An 18,259-nucleotide genomic window follows, 5' to 3' on the forward strand; every position below is an offset into this window, starting at 1 on the left:
CTTTCTCCGAACAATCAAACCAATATTATAATATCTCTTGAAAAATTTCTCACCATCAAAGATTAATTATGTTGATTATATGTAGGTGTTATATATATGTACTCATTGGGTTCGTCATTATTATAATATTTTACATACACAGATATATTTATATACTATACATAAAGACTTACTAATAAATACTCGGGGTCGGGGACGGCGTCGGATTTGAGAGGTATCCCCATCCTCGATTCCATCCCCAGTTAACAAATTCCGAGATTCGCCATCTCCGCCCCATCCTTGGTCAACTCGGAGATTCCCGGGTCAAACTGGGTTTAGGTATCGGGTTCCCATCAGGTGCAGGGTTTTTTGTCATCTCTAATTACAGTCATGTGGTTTACAATTTGTAACGTATTAAGTCCTTGCCACCAACTCTGTTAGAATTTTTTTTTCTCTTAAATAAGTCATGATGCTCAAACTAGTTCAATAGGCTTGAGATTTTGTAATACATTAATTTGATCTGTAATTTTAGTAAACTTAAATTTATTTGAACAATAAAACAGTTATATTTCCACCAGTTATGGCATATTGTATATGAATATTTACATTAAATATTTGTGTGTTTATTATTAGCATGTTTAAGTATCCTTAAATAAATATGATGATCATATTATCTAAAACTTTATTTGATCGGTTATTACTAGGAGAATGGTAATAAATATAGATCATTGTGAAATCTGGTCATAGCCAAGTAGGAAGTGCATTGGGTACAACCAAGTCACCTAAACTTGTCGGTCCATAGGCATTGGAGAAAACCTACAGTCAGGATCACCTCATTGATCATCGTAATAAGGTGAGTCTTGAAATGGTGAACACTCTTATCCTCATATTTGAGATGCGTGTTGAGGCCTAATCCATAAAGAGTGTTATACTTTGATAGTCTAACGTCACCTCTAATCGGATAATCGTAAGGGTTATATTGGGTGTAACATGAATTATGTATAAAGTCGAATACATGCAATAAGGGTTTTACTCCTCTAAAGATGAGAGAGATATTTATGGGCATCTCGATGACATAGTTGATTAGCATGGTCATGGACAAGTATATTAGTGAACTAAAAACACATATTAGATCTACGGTTTTGGGCTAGCATCCGGTGGAGACCAGAAACGTGTTCATGTGTGTGGATCACCAATAGAAGAAACTTAATTTGGTTTCTAAGTGCTCTGTCAAATCCTCGTCGGATCTAGAAATGTACACACTACAACAAAATTGGTTTTATAGGACACCCCCAATCTCTAAGTATCCCAATAGACCGCTTTATAGGACTTAATTTATAGGACCAAAATATAAAGTCTCCTATCTAAAAGTGTTGTAATAAGTTTATACGACGCTTTTGGGCGTCTTAACAAGTTTTTAAGAACATTTTTAATACAAAGTGTCGCATTAGCAACTTTACAGGACACTTTTGAGATATTGTCATATATAAACTCAATTTTTTATAGGACACTTGTTTTTATAGGACATTTGTTTTTATAGGATATTTTTTTAAGTAGTGTCCTATAAAGTTGATAATGAGACGCTTTATAATAAAAGTGTCTTAAAAAACTTATTACGACATCAAAAAAACGTCATATAAAGTTAATACAACACCATTAGACAGGACACTTTATTTTTTTTGTCCTATAAACTAAATCCTATAAAAAGGTCTATTAGAACACTTACAATTTGGAAGTGTCCTATAAACCCGATTTTGTTGTAGTGACAACTCTAAACAGCCCATGGTTTGTTTAGAATTTAACTAAATGTATCATTGGATCCGGCTTAATGTTCTTTTAGAAAAGTTTTCTCTATTAATTGTAACATAAAAAATAATTTTCCGATGCGTTTTAAGGTTATAAAATTGTTTTAAAGCCCTATAGGATCACTAGAAGTGACCTTTGCAACGCAACTTAAAGCTCACGTTCAACCTTGCCAAGCTTCAGGCTAGCTCACATGCGATAACTTGACTTCGCCCTCTACATGACCTTCCATGTGAGCTTGTACCCTCGCTTTAGAAGTCATACACTATCTAACGATTATATATAGTGGCCTCTGGTCCGAATCAGACCACTATTCATGCTGATTTTTGGTCGGAAAACTCATCAAACTCGATTTTCGTTGCATAAACTAGTGCCTAGTGTGTTTACCCGTCACATATCATTGCGATCCGATGATTAAACACTTTTAGATCATTAACTTGATCACTTTCTTACCGATTTCATGAATAATCATTACTTTGATGATTTCTTGGCAATACATTAGCCCTAATCTCGAGGTTATATAAAGTATAAACTGATCAACATCTACTCAGGCTCTTAAAATGAAATAAAGATGAAGAAATTAGGAATCCATCATTCCTCACACTCGTCTTTGTTCTTGATATCAACAACACACTTACAATCGGGTAAAATGCGTGATTCTATAGTAGTGTTACCAAAATATGAACCACTAGCTAACCACAAGGGTGGTTGGTGCCTGATTGGTTTGATCTTGATTCCAAAGGTGAAAGGTGAATGGTATCTGGAAGTCTCAGATTCAAACCCAAGGAGAAATAAAAATCTCTTTGTGGCCACGGAGGTTCAAATGCGGTGACTACGGACTATCTACAAAGCAGGTGGTCGTCTTGGGATTAGTCGGCTTGCATAGCGGGTTAGATATCAAGGTTAATAAAAAAAATGAACCCCACTCATAAAGGAGTCAATACAAAGAGAAATAAATTACAAAAAAAACATGTTTAAATGCAAGTTAAAAAAGATGATTAATTAACATGCATGTTATGTTGCTTAGATGACAAGTAAAGGAGGTCCTATGAAACTTAAGATTGTATATAGGCCTATTTATTTACTTCATAAATGGGGGACTGCCAGGAGCATACCCTAAGCAACGACGTAGTTTCCAACTCGTTTTTCTTGCCTTTTTCATCGTTGCATACTTAACCACAACTGAGATCACTCTCTGCAAAGAACTTGACTCACTTCGGCTCTTAATGGGCTCATGATCTTTGGTCTCGGTATGACCCATTCGACTTAATTTTGATCTTGGTTCAGCATTCGGTTGATCATTTGGAACCCGTCTCAAGTACACTGACTCTCTGCGGTCCATCAACTTGGCCAGTGTCGGTCCCTTCGGCTTCAACTGGTTTGACCCTTGGTGCTCTTTGGCCCAGTCAACCGAACCCTCAAGCCAGTAAGCCACACCACTAGTTCTATATGCAGAACATGAATGCGACCGCCTATGCACACTCATCCTTGCCCTTGTTTCTTCACTAACCTTCTCCAAAGCAACCTGGAAAGGATCAAAATCGTCATTCCAAGTACTGCAAGGCCGAGCAAATGGGAACCTCAGTAGCGAATTCGGAGATCTGGGTGACATGGAAACCGAACTCTGGAGCCTTGGAGGGAGTTTTAATGGCAAAATACAAAACGATTTTGCTCGAGCTGGTAGCCTATGTGTTTGCTGTTCGTTATCGTTTCTTGTTGTACACCCAAAATTGGGATATGTTTGTTGAAACTCGCAGCAATTAGTAATCCTTCGGGTGGTCTCGAATTCAAACTCACCATGACGTTCGTAATCATCTGATCTCGAGTCGACCGGCATCGGGCTCGATGGTGCGCTGTAGAACTGCAAGTTTAGAGGGAAGGAATTAGGAGGAGTTTGGAAATCCATTCCTGATAGATGGATGAAAAAGATAGAAGGACAAGTAGGGTAAAAAAAAAGGGTTTGAAAGAAAGGGTTTTAATAGTTGGTGGGCAAATGGTTGCCTGAGGCTAAGGATGTGGCTGTTCACACGTATTGGTCACTTTGCTTCTGGTGTGGGATATAGGGCAAACTTAATTAGTGGCATTTAACAAAAAAGTGGCATATTTTGACATGTATGGTCCAAGAAATTCTATTACAAGTTAATTTGCATCCAAAATAGAAATGTTTAAACTACAAAAATGGCGTCTGATTGGTTTGAGCTTGACTCTAAAGGTGAAAAGTATCAGGAGGTCCCAGGTTAAAATTTAAGGAGGAATAAAAATCCCCTTTATGGCCACGGAGGTTCAAATGTGGTGACTCCGGGCTATCTGCAAAACAGGTGGTCGTCCTGGAATTAGTCGGCTCGCATAACGGGTTGGATATCCAGGTTAATCAAAAAAAATATAAAAATGTTTATTAAATGAAATATTTTGAAGAAATAATTAGTAAATTATGAAATTACCAATCAATTACAGACTATTGGATAAAACAAAATGATATATTTGTGAAAAAAGTATCTTGTCTTTTATTTCTCTTATATTCAAGAAAACAAATGTTTACTTGTTTCTATTTCCTTTTCCCTTTTTTTCTTTCTTTTCTTTGGTTTTCAAGAATATAATTAGATAAATCTTTTTTTTCTTCCTTTCTTTTTATCTTTCTAAATTCAACAACATAGCATTAAATATTGTAGTTGGAGAAAAAGGTCTTTTGAAAAACAAAACTTTTAAAAGAACATGGAAAAATATATCAATAGATAGACATTTTTTTAACTAATGACTTTATAATATATATATATATATATATATATTATCACATGTGATAAGAGTATTCTCACGTTCTCATAAAATAAATGTGTTCTCGTTTGAACCTCCACCTATATATATATATATATATATAAATTATAGATTGTTAATGTTCATTTAAAAAATATGTTATCTAAAATAGCAATCAAATGAAATTATATTATTTTTACCTTGTTGCAAAAGGTTTGTTGGTCAGAAGATCCATCGAACCAAAACCAAGCCACAAATTAACCACATCGAAGAAAAGATTGATCATATGATACATAATTTGGTTGGGTTTCAGGTTAAAAATACTTGCCATTTGTATTATGTAAGAAGTCAACCCATATATAATTATGTCTTTCTAACGGATATAAAAAATGCATATTATTAAAAAAATGAACTAAAACATTTCTAACTTATCTTATCTTAAAACAACAATTCTTTTTAGGCATTTCTAACCCAACATTAAAAACACAAAAATAAAAGATGTTTTTTAATTGTAATCACCACTAAAATACTAAAAGAAATAAAGTTCTTTAAATATGGGTTTTCTATATTTGAGGTCAAAAAGGTTGGTGTCAAATCTATGAATCAAATATTAATTTAATAATAAGTTTTCACAATTATATATATATATATATATATATATATATAATATTAAGTTTTTATTAATACATATATTATTTTGTTATTATTATAATATTATAGAAGTGTTCTAGTGTGTGGTTGAATTTGATTTTTTTAATGTTTTATAAATTTATTGTTTTTAATATTTTATTTTTAATGGTTGACTTGAGGATGGTTTTAAGAACTAAATAAGAAATTCTCTTTAGTTTTCCTTAGTCCATCTCCTAACAAAGTTTTGATTAATAAATATTACATTTCAAAGCAAATTAAGTTACAGTAGTTCAATTCCAAAATATATAACATGTATACGAAAACAAATTAAATTCTACTAGTTTTTCGAATTAACATACTCGTCTCAAAAATATTTTACTAATGCATTTCGAAGTTAAATATGAGCATTTGTACCTTTCCTTTATGAAGCTATGTTAGTATTTGATTTTATACATGTTATTATCTTGACACAAAATTATAACAAATGTTATTTTTCTTAAAATTTTGCTAATGAAATTACATTTTGTTAAGCGTTTTATAAATTATACATATGTTTTTTACACATATGTCTAATCTCATCAACCAGAACTATCTATACTATCTTATAAAGCATTTGGCTAAAACTATTAAAAACTCTTAAAAACTCTTAAACCCGTTCATCCCTAAACGATTTAACCCAATCCGATTTCATCCCATATCTGAATTTGTGTAACTAACTGCAGATAAACACAATCAAATACAGGATAAACATCTCATTTTAAATATAAAAAATCTAAAATATAATTAGKATAATCATTGAGTTCTAACAGAATACTTAATTATTATCTTTATAAAATGTTATATTATTAAACCAAAAATAAATTATTTCATTATTAAACTTAAATTAAATTATATAAAAAAATCTATACTATATTATATAGCATTTGACAAAAACTCTTAAAAACTACTTTTTATGCGTAAAGTACTGTTTATTAATGCGTATTACTTAAAACTCAAGATTACAAGTAGATTGTGCGTAAGTACAACTTATTAAAGCTCGATTTTTGAATTCGTATAACTAATTGCAGATAAATATAATCAAATAGAGGATAAACATCTTATTTTAAAATATAAATAATCTAAAATATAATTAAGATAATTATCGAGTTCTAACAAAATAATTAATTATTATCTTTATAAAAAAAATTATATTATTAAACCAAATATAAATTACTTCGTTATTGTATCTAAATTAAATTATAATAAAAAATTAAATTAAAAAATTACACAAGAAATGAGGAATTTTAAATAGTTAATTTGATACGAATATCGATATATTTTTGTTATGCATAAAGTACTGTATATTGATGCATATTACTTAAAATTCAAGATTACAAGTAATTATGTATAAGTACAACTTATTAAAGCTCGATGTTTGAATTCGTATAAATAACTGCTGATAAACATAATCAAATAAAGGATGGACATCTCATTTTAAAATATAAAAAATCTAAAATATAATTAGAATAATTATCGAGTTTCAACAAAATAAATAATTATTATCTTTATAAAAAAATTATATTTTGAAACCAAATATAAATTACTTCGTTATTGTACATAAATTAAATTATAAAAAAATTGATTAAAAAATTACACAAAAAAATGAGAAATTTCAAATAGTTAATTTGATACTAATATCGATATATTTTTGTCAAAATTTTATGATATCTTCAAACATTTATTTTATTCAAAAATAAAAACATCATCGCTTTATCAAAATCACATAAAGTCATATTATAACATCGACTGAGATAAAGAATAAAATGAAATTAAAATCACGATGTATCTCGCTGCATTGCACGAGTACATTTCTAGTAATAAAATAATGCATTCGTTTTTATTAATTTTTATTTTTAATAAAACAAATTAAATTATTTAATTATAATTTATAATTAAAATCATTAAATAACTAAATTATAAAAATATTACTTATTATATTAAACTATTATAATATATATATATATATATATATATAACTAAAAAATTTATTATAATATTAATATATAAATAGAGTCAAATAATATTTTTGACCTAAAAATATAGAATTTTATTTATTTTTGTTTTTTAGTGATGAATTACACAAAAAAACACACCACCATTTAATGTTTATTAGAAGGATATTTACGTAATACAGCGAAATATATATTGATTTTAATATTTTGTCTTTTTTTTTATCTCAGTCGATTTATAACATTGTTTTATGTGATTTTGAAAAAATGATAATGTCATTTTTGAATAAAATATAAATTTAATTTTAATTTAGATTTAATAACGAAGTAATTTATATTTAGTTTAATAATATAAATTTTTTTATAAAGACAGTTAATTATTTTGTTAGAATTTAATAATTATCCTAATTATATTTTATATTTTTTATATTTAAAAATAAGATGTTTATCATCTATTTGATTATGTTTAGCCGCGGTTAGTTGTAATAAGTTGTACTTACGCAATTTACTTGTAATCTTGAATTTTAAGTAATATGCATCAATAAACAATATTTCATACATCAAAAATGGTTTTTAAGAATTTTTATCAAATACTTAATAATATAGTATAAATAGTGATTTGAATGGTGGATTGGAATTGCCCTTATGGCTCCTTCTTCGCCTACATCTTATGTTGAAATCCTAGCTCCTAATGTTATATGTTTTGTATTTATGGATTTAATGATTAGTGAATTAATACAATACATTACAACAAAATCGATTTTATAGGATGTAAAAAATTGTTTCAAGTGTTATATATAGTATACTGTTTGTATGACTTAAGTTTATAAAACCAAACAGAAAACGTCATATTTAAAACTGTTAAATTCATATGACGCTTTTAGGCGTGTTAATTTTTTTAACACCTTTTAAAGATAAATTGTTATACTAACTATTGTAAACACCTCTTTTTATAAGATGCTTTCTTTTGAAAGATATTTTTTCAAATAGTGTTATATGAAAATCTAACACTACACTTAACTTTAAAAGTGATTTAAGATATTCTTTAAGACGTCTAAAAGCGTTCAATAAACATATCATAACGCTTTTAGAAACGACGTTTTTTTTTTGTCATATAAGTCCAATTTTGTTGTAGTGAAAGTCTCTTTTCTTCTTCTTTTCTTCGGTGAAATTATTAGGTTTAGGTTCCATTTCTAAAAAAGTTAAAACTTAACTGAACTATAATCCCGATCGGGTTTTAACAAATAGGTCAGCACATGAATCTTGACAAATCTAGAAGAATTAATGATAACCAAGCTAAGACCAACGTTTTATAGAAAACCAAACCCGATGATTGGTATCATATCTATTGAGTTCTTCTCTAATTAAGGGTGTATTTTGTAGGTTGAGAAGGAATATAACATAAATTTGTTTTCACACGTTTGGTGCAACATATAGAGTAGGACAGAACTAAGTGCAACAAAATGCCAAAAATAAGTAAAACAAAAAAATTAAGACGTGACAAGATTTGTAAATTACTAAACTGTTCATATAAAATAAAAATCCTAAAAAACTTATATAGTTATTTGACATGCATACCTCACTCTAGTCCATATGTGTACCAAATATACTCAAAATTGATGAAAAAGGATGGCTTTCAGTGAAAAGAAAAGTTATAATGAGAAGCATAAGAAATGATATTATCATTGGATCAATATGAATTGAATGTCAATACTGATGAACAGGATGAAGCAGATCAATTTTCTTTTAAAACACAAGTCATATATAGCTATAAAAATAAAAATAAAAATGATCTATAATTCTCACTTTTAACTTGTTTGTTTTTTTTTCACACTATCCTTGGTATTGATGAATAAGTGTGCAACCAATACTAACATTTTAAATAACGAATTTGATCCAATAATAAATTGGCCTGTCCCATAATAAATTAGGTTAAATATGATTTAAAACCTCCACTGCAAGGGTGGTACCACACCTCCGACGCTTAGGGTTTATTAATTAGTTTCTCTAGTCTATGAACGTCGGACCCCCACTCAATTCCACGCCTTGCGATTTGTTGTTTCCCTTTTTAATTATTTTGTTTTTGTTTTTTGGGTTTGATTATTTATTTGATGTTGTATGATGTATTGATGTAATATTCATAGTCTTTCCATAATGGGTAGTAAAAATACTAAAAACTAAATGCGGTAAAATAGATGGATGAGTTGGTTTATGTTAATTTGTAAATTTATTTCTGTTTTATAAACAAGAGTAAACTATATTTTTGGTCCCTATTGTTCATTGTTGGTCCTTCCAATTTCCTATGGCTCCTTCTGACAAACATTGTTGGTCTCAACCATTGGATTTGTATATAATACCAATAGATCTGACCAAAATACTTGGAAAAGGAACATTTTTTTTCCTTGTTACTGGGTACATATCCGATGAAGCACCATCCATTCAATATCCTATCTACCTCTATTATCCGAAGTCCTTGTATACTTTGGATATATGATTACTTCGGATATATATAGTTGGCATTTCTTCATATGAAATATCTTAATCCGATTGAATTAACCATCCCATGAAGAATCAAACGTTCGCCAACAATCCATTTATAACCGATGTAAACCTCATAATGTCTATGAATTGGTAACATCCGAATTGTAGCTTACTTTTCAGATATAGACAAAGGTAGATTTTTTACTTGTAAAAGTCTTGTTACTATCTGCATCGATCAAAGAGTAAAATGACTTCAAGAAAATCGAATACTAGTTGAAGTAAGGTCAAGATCATCATTGAAGCGGATTGGTTTGCCATCTAGCAGAGAGAATATCAGTATAGTAAAAAGTCAATTAGTAGTCTGATAAATATTGCTACTAGCATAATCTTGATGACTCTCTATCCAAACTTCCTATACTAAAGAAGATATGGTTTCCTCTTCAGAGTTTCAGATGTCTCTATTTTCTATAGATGGTTTTCTTCATCTTATGCTTTTGTTCCACTTATGCAAATACTGACAGTGAAAGAATGAAAACTTCATATTCTTTCACTTACCTCTTTTGTTTACAAATAGACATAAATCTCAAATACAAACTCTCTGTGTCTTCCTTTAATAGTGCTTTATCCAATAATCTTGTTGACAACTCTGAACAATTGAACTGCTTAACAAAGTACATTATCTTTAAAATATCTTCTCTTAATTTTAAAATAATTTTCGCACTCTTCCTCTCAAAAGATCTTTATCCAAAACATGTTTTTTTTAAGAAAAATCTAAGCCAAATACAACTGTTTTGTGGCTCATCTTTCTAAACTTGGTCTATCTCATAAAAAGAGTTAAAGAAATCTATTCTTCAACTTCTTCATAGAATCACTCTCAGTTACATCTCTTATTTCTCTTAGCCAATCTTAAAAATTCTTCTACACCAGGATCCTCAATATCACATTTTACTTCTCTTATTCTCTAAAATCCATGATCCTATAGGTTGTTTATCACTTATCTTTCCAAAAATTATAGGGACAAGGTCATACTCAATTTTGGTACTTGGACAATAGATGTTCAAGGCACATGACTGGTTATATTTCCCTGCTCATGGACTTTATGTTAGTAAAAGGTCCTTCTGTTACTTTTGGTGATAATTCAACATAGTCAACTTTGGTTATGGTATGTTTAACTAACAGATCAGTAACCTTGACAAAGTTGCTTGTTTAGAAGGACTCAAACATAATCTTTTAAGCATTAGTCAACTTTGTGATAAAGGTTTTTTTTTTAAATTTCTTGAACAAAATGTTCTATTCTCTCTCCTCAGAACAAGTATTTCTGAAAAATAATGTCTATGTAATAGATATGATCAGTGCTCACTCGTCTTCATGTCAAAATGTCTGTTTCTTTTCTAAAGCCTCTTCTGAACAAATTGTGGCACAAACTTCTCTCTCATTTAACTTTCAAAACTATTAACTTGTCACAAAAGGACTTGTGAAAGAACTACCTTCCTTATTTTTCTCCAAACAAAAACTGTGTTGTCCCTATGAAAAAGGAAAACACTCAAAAACTAGTTTCAAGTCTAAAAGTTGTTTCTTAATTATCATTCCTATTCATCTTCTTCACATGGAATTGTGTGCACCAGTACATATTCTCAGTCTTGATGGAAAAAAATATACCCTAGTCATTATTGATGAACTTTCAAGATATATATAGGTCATTTTTCTACTTGCTAAAAGTGATGCAACTGAGGAAATCATTCGTTTCATAAAAAGAATTGAAGTTATAAACAACACCTCAATTAGAGCTTTAAGAAGTGACAACAAAATGTAATTTAAAAACTCTGTTTTAGATTATTTTCATTTAAAGAAGGGTATTTATCACAATTTCTATGCAGCTAGAACTCCACAACAAAAATGGTGTTATGGAAAGAAGAAACATAAGATTTATATGAAGCTGCCAGATCCATGATCAATGATGCATGCATACCTACCTACTTTTGGGCTGAAGCTGTAAACACTACATGTTTCACTCCAAATCCATCTACTATTGTGAGAAGACATAGGAAGAATCCCTATAAACTCTTTCATGGATGAAAACCAAATATTGGTTTCTTCCACACCTTTCACATGGTGTGTTATATGCTGAATGATAAAGATCATCTTGGAAAATTTGATCTAGAATCCGGTGAGGGAATCTTTGTTGGATATTTTGTTGTCTCAAAAGCCTACATAAAATACAACAGAAGGAAACAATGCATTGATGAGTCTATCCTTGTTCACTTTAATGAAAACAATATTGTACCATCCTCATCCACAGATACCTATAATGAAGATGAACTCAATGAATGGATCTCCTCATGTCTGATAACATCCATTCAACATTCTTCTTCAAATTCTCTTCAGGTATTGTCCTCTAAATCTCCATCCCCTTCTGAACATGTCAACCCCTGATATGAAAGCCATATCCTTCTCACTACTAAGTATGAACCTCAACATTCTAAACCACTATCAGAAAATATTCCTAATTCTTCTCACATATCTTCACCAAGATCACCAACCTCCCATTCTTCTATATCTCTTCCTACTGTCATCAAATGGACAAAAAGACACCACATTGATCAAATCATAGGAGATCATCATTAAGAGTCAAAACCAGAAGATCTGCAAATTTGTGAATGTATGTTTATTTTCTATCTATTCTTGAACCTAAAAGAATTGAAGAAGACATCGAAGCTCCAAGTTGGTTATGTGACATGTAAGAAGAACTCGTTTAATTCAACCATAACAAGGTATGAAAACTTGTTCCATCTCCTTCCCACAAAACCATCATTGGTACAAAGTGGATCTTTAGAAACAAAAGGGATGAGAATGACATCAGAAATAAAGCCAGATTTGTAGCTCAAGGCTACTTTCAAGAAGAAGGGATAAATTATGATGAGACCTTTGCTTCTATTGCTAGACTAGAAGACATCAAAATCTTTCTTTCCTATGCTGCTTACAAAAACTTCAAAGTATTTTAGATGGACATCAACAGTGCCTTTCTGAATGGAAAGCTGTTGGAAGAGGTTTATGTGAAATAACCTCCAGGATTTGAAGATCTAATTTATCTGGATCATGTTTACAAACTCAACAAAGCACTCTATGGTCTTAAACAAGAACCTCGAGCATGGTATGACACTCTATCAACTTTCCTTTTTCTTTTCTTTCAGGTCCTTTTGCTGCAGAACCTTCAACCATGGAGACTGACTATGATATGGCTGAAGATGACAAGCTCCTACACCCAGTGGTAGCTACTGTCTTGGACAAAATGGAAAAAGTCCACCAAGACATGTCTATCAAGGAAGACCTCTTCTACGACCTCTCTGTTGTCAAAGCTGAGGTCAATGAGGTAAAGGAATTGCTGTCTATGGTGTAAGCTGATGTCCGCACCAACGCTGAGGCCATCTCTGCTCTAAATAGCAAGGCCAATGAATGTAAGCTCAACTTACCAGACATGGTGAGCTGATGGAGTAGATATTGGATCTTCTTAAACGTCCCTCACCGGTTCCTGAACCTTCCTTCACAGCCGTTAATCGACAATCTATGAATCTGATGCTTGAGGTTAATCTCCTCCAATCGCAAGCACTGGCTGATCTAGAGCAGCGTATGGACGTTATTTCCAATAGTCTTAATGATCCACCTCTCGTCTTGCTGATGACAAAGAGGGAGAGAAAGACTTACCTTGTGCTTCTGGCCCTACAACACCTGCTGATGCTGACGCTTTAGATGAAAGGTCTCAAGCAGAAGATGAAAGGACTGAAGCAGAAGAAGTTGAAGCCTCTCTTCCTCAAACCTTGATTCTGCAATCTGAAGCTGATGCTGAAGTTATAGAACCTATTATTATCCCTCACTCTGAGGATGCCATTATATCCCATGAAGCTAGAGTAGTCATTGAAGCTGAGGATGATGATGATGCGGTCATAGTTGCTGCTGAAGACAAAGACCTTCCTATCACCTCTACAGCTGATGCTGGTGATGAGGAAGATGATGATGAAGCTGATGATTCTCTTTCCCTACCTGATGTTGGATAAGACTTAAGTGATGATGATGATGAAGACGCGATGATGACAACTTCACCATTCAATAGCACCCCAGACATATTCCCTCTTAAAAGGAGTTTCTCTCATGGAATCTTCATCCCAGGGGGAGAAAGAGAAATCTCAAAAGAACCAGAACACCTCCTCCAAAAACAAAGGTATTGCTGAAGATGGAAACATGGTTGTTCTTTTCAGACCTATTGATCCTTCAAGGATTGCTCAGTGTTCCAGGTTTTCTACCGTTACTTCTCGTTCTTAACTCTCTACTATCTCATCCTCTATTACTTGTGGTCGTTTAGATGAAATGATATCTCCTATCCCAACATTTGGAGCTCTTCTCGACCAACAGATGACTCAGTTGAGGGAGTCCCTCGACTAAACCAGAGTAAAAATTTCTCTTCGTACCTCTGGTTATGGTGAGTTTGACTTCCACACAGAAGCTGAAAGAGAGGAAACACACAAGGCCAAGGAAGAACTTCGCATTCAACAACAACAGACTTAAGACAACCTCAAGCTGGCCAAGTCACTCGCTATTAAAGTTCTTCTTAAAGGAAAATCAAAAAAGATGAACCCTGTCAAGGCTCAGGCTCAGTTGCTCTCACAAGCTGAAAATGAATATTAGAGAGCATTGGCGCTGAGAAACCGCGACAAGAGATGGAACGAAGATCGCCTGAAGAAAAGAATAAGTCCCCATCGCATCTCAAATGTTATAATTAGTAGACTAATGAAAGATGGTGGATTGCTCATCTCTATGGTCATCACCAGAGACAACCTTGATGATATCATTGAATATCCTTCCTACCTTGGTAAATACAGCTACAGTGAATGGCTAGAAATACGCCAGGCCATTCAATGCTCAAAGTCTAGGCACAAGAAAATGATCGAAGACATCCTCAACGATCTAATCTAGAAGATGTCCAGATATGTTGTTGTTCCTCCAATGCTAATACTGATGCAAGGTGGAAGAAGAAAACCTTTAGATCCAAATGATGAACCAACTCTAAGGAATGAACATAAAACAAGGTTCTCCTTAAAAGAAATCCTAAAGGATTTTGAAGAAGCTAGATATCTCTATGCTAAACCTCTCTCTGCCAGTGAAGGGTCCTTACATACCCAACGCTGTGCACTTCAAGCCTGAGTATGGATTTATATTCATCAACTATGATGGCGAATACAACTTTTAAAGAGTATCTGAGTTCCGTCTCTGTCCAATATCTTGGTTGGACACTGACATATATGGTGAGACGATGGACCACAATATCAGAAAGGAAATTCTACGTCGAAAGAAGCTTGGAGAAGAAGTACCTGGTTACATCAACTTCAGCGACTTAGATTAGCTAAAACTTTCTATCTTGTAAAATCTTATTTTCTATATCTTTTCTTTCAGTGTACAACTTATATTTAAGAAGTCCAGAACTTACTGTTGTAACACTTGTATATTTCCGATGAATAATATAAGTATTTCTCTAGTATCACTGAAAAAGATCCCTAAGAAGAGTAATAGAGACATGTATCTATGAGTTCTAGTTTACTCTTACATTCACTGACAACCTTCGGTCAGTAAACATGCTTTCAGTTTCAGTTATCATTATTGTACTTGTTTCTCTTGGATTTTTAATCTTTTACAACTTAAGAAAACTTATATAAGAAAACTGTATCACTGAAAAAGATCCCAAAAATAGTTAAAAGGGACTTGTACTTTACTTGTAACTTTTTCTTACTATTATATCTTAAGCAATTTTCTGTATGTTGCTTTGTCATCATCAAATAGGGAGATATTGTTGATCATCTTTCATTGATTTGATGATAATCCCTTTTATCTGTCGAAGTATAGTGTTTCTGCTTATTCAGTTTCAGCGATCATCACTGAGTTTGTTCAATGATCACTGAAACATGCATTGTAACTCTCTAGTGACTCTTATAATTCAAGAAGACAAAACTCACACTAAAGAACCTTCAGCAATGTCGAAGACAAAAATTGAAGATTAGAGACTAGTATGTTCATGATTTGAAGTGGTATTCAGTGATTACAAACTAGTCAGCATATGTGTGAAGACGACACAAGCCTCAACGGATGCTGAAGAGACCTCCAGCGTCATCCCAACATTCAGCGATAAATGAAGCTTACCATGCACACTTGTTTTTATCTTGTCCTTCCACACACTAAGGACAAACCCATACATTTTCTAGAGTACAGTACAGTATGGAGCCAACTAGTTGACTCTAGTTCTCACCAACTCTATGAAAAGATGTCTACTTATGAATAGACAAAAGTACTATTCACTGTAGCAAAGGACAATATTTCCTCTAAAAGCTTGACACGTATTGTGCACCTTCTGAATTGCATTTAATGTAATGAGTATAAATAGTTGAGTACTCTTCACTCACACATACAAGCAATTAGAATTTGTCTTTCTTATTCTAAGAAGCATACCCAAGAAGAAACTTCTCTCTCTCCTCTCTCTCTCTCTCTCTCTCTCGAAAGAACCACTTCAAGCAAGTGAAGAACACATTTCCAAGTCTTACTTTCTTATAACAAATCTTTTCTATTTTGCTAAGTGTATTTGTGTGTACCTCTAGATTGTTTACATAGGTTTTCTTTACCTTATATTTTCCGCAAACAATCTGTAACTTTAAAAATGAAAGTTTCTGCGTTCGTATTCATCCCCCCTTTTACAAACCGTTACCAATAAACTCTTGTAGATCCGACTGGGACCAACAACTCCTTATCAAGCCCCATTCCCAACCTTTCAACGAGCCTTATAACCTTTCGATAATAGTAACTTTATTGTTTGTTTTTTTTCCTTTTGTTGGTAATATCATCTGCAAAAGGATTCGTAATGTGTTTTCATTCACCATCTCTTTTATCCACCCGTTCTTAGTTCACTATCACATGATCATCAATATTGTTACTAAAGTTTCTTCAAAAATACCAAGAAACCAAAAATAAGTGAATTGTTGATGGTGACATGTAGTTTGAGATGCATGATGATGCAGTAATAAGCAACTATTAGATGCACGAATGAAATTCATGATTATTGTAAGAACATTATAACTTCTTAAAAATATGTTAAATATGACATTCATCATAACTAAACAAGTTTAGTACAAATTTCTATCATATAAATCAAGTTTCTAACAAGTTTAATCCTATAATATCACAACAAGTCCTATAATGAGCGTCCCCCCTTCGTCGCCTTAAATGTGCAATGCCTAATAATTGTGCATGCTTACCAATTTCAACACAAAATCATAAATGTTTATATTTAAATAGTCGGTCTGGTATCACAATGTACAACTTTGATTTATCATGCAAATCAAGCATATAAAATCCTAAAATTAAAACAAGAACAATCTATATGCCATAATATCACATTGTAAAATTTCGATTCATCATAAATTTACTATGATCTATATGCCATATGCAACCTGTTTTGCTGTGTTTTATAAGAAAAATGGAATTTATTATTTTAATTAAATACTTGGTTCCATTAAAAACATCTATAAGGTATTCAAGACCATCTTTAAAGTATCTTTATATACTTCTCTTTATCATGAATCAAACCTAACGAAACCATATTCATCATGAATTTAACCAAATTTGTGACATGAGCTTAACAAAACATCTTATAGTTTGAGGATTAAGCAAAAAACAACATTTACAAAGTAATATTTTTTTTATTAACCTGAATATCTAACCCGCTATACAAGCCGACTAATCCCAGGGCGACCACCTGAAGTCACTGCATTTGAACCTGCGTAGCCACAAGGGGATTTTTATTCCTCTTTGGATTTGAACCTGAGACCTTCTGGTACTTTTGACCTTTAGAGTCAAGCTCAAATCAATCAGGCACCACCCTTGTTGTTATAAAGTAGTATTTTAAGTTCTAGAAGTGATAGACCAACGTTTTCTCAACAAGTAGACCGAAAGATAAAGCAATTGAAAAGCACCATAACCCAATGGAATTGCAATGTTCTCTTTTATTGCAAACAAAATTTAGGTAATCATGATGTAAACAATGATTCATTACAATATTTACTTAATTTAATTGTTGTAGGTCAAGGCACGATTTTTTACATTTGTATAACAACCCACTACTTTTGTTAATATGTATAGAGTCAAGGGGTTCGATTGCTATCAAATGGTGTATTTTTTCCTTCCTTTTAGATTCCAATTCCATATTTGTTCTTCATCAAAATATCGGTTAACACATAACAAATTATATCATGAATAAACACATAACAAATTCACCATGAATAAACTTTTGACACTAAAACCAATTCACCATGAATTAACACATAAAAATTCGATAGACATATATATAACCTAACCTAACCGGATTCATAATGAATTTGACCTAACAAAATTAGATTCATTAGCCTAACAAAATCAAAACATAGACCTAGACAAACGACCTAATGACTCATTATGAATCTAACACATAAAAAACCAATGAACTATTGTAACGCCCCAACCCACACATTGCATGTAACACATATATTTCATACCAAAGAAATACATATTCATATACATCTGGGTCCCATAGTACAAGAAACTATCATGACCAA

The sequence above is a fragment of the Cynara cardunculus genome (assembly GCF_001531365.2).
Source record: "Cynara cardunculus var. scolymus isolate 2C chromosome LG 16, CcrdV1, whole genome shotgun sequence".
Taxonomy (NCBI): domain Eukaryota; kingdom Viridiplantae; phylum Streptophyta; class Magnoliopsida; order Asterales; family Asteraceae; genus Cynara; species Cynara cardunculus.